Source organism: Penaeus monodon, chromosome 20 (genome assembly GCF_015228065.2).
Source record: "Penaeus monodon isolate SGIC_2016 chromosome 20, NSTDA_Pmon_1, whole genome shotgun sequence".
Taxonomy (NCBI): domain Eukaryota; kingdom Metazoa; phylum Arthropoda; class Malacostraca; order Decapoda; family Penaeidae; genus Penaeus; species Penaeus monodon.
Window position 1 is genome coordinate 37072345 of NC_051405.1, and position 644 is coordinate 37072988.

Here is a 644-nt window from a genome sequence, read left to right on the forward strand (position 1 = left end):
TTTTTCCCCTTTTTTTCTTTTAAAATTTTTTGGCCCCTTTTTCTTTCCTTTCCTTCCCCTTTTTCAAAATTTTCCCCCCCCTTTGCCCCCCCCTTCCCCCCTTTTTCCCTTCCCCCCCCCCCCCTTTCCCCCCCCCCTTCCCTCCCTTTTTTCCTCTCCTTCCCTTTCCCCCTTTTCTCCCGGCCACCCCTGTTTCCGTTAAGGGACAACCCACCCCTTTGGGGCCCAAAATAAAACCAAATTCAGCACATTTTAACAGCAACGAAACAAGAAAAAAGCCCGGGACAGGAAAGAGCGATGGCCCAAGAATTTCCCGACCAAACTTATTGCCCGGGGGAATCGTTTTGTCTCCTGGCCCCTTCCCCCCCCCCCAAACACCCCCCCGGGACTGCCCTTTCCCCTCTTTTTAATTTCCCCCAAAAAAAAGTTTTAACGGGCCCCCCCCGAATAAAATGAAAAAACCTTTTTTGGAAAAATAAAAATTTTAAAAAACAAAGCAAAAAATAACCGAAAAAACCCCCGCCCCCCCCAAAAAAAAACCCCGGGAAAGAATAAACCCCCAAATTTGCCCAAAAAAAGGAAAGGGCTTAGAGAAAAGGTAAAAAAAACGGGGGTGGTTTGCGTAAATTTTTTGGCGGCAACAA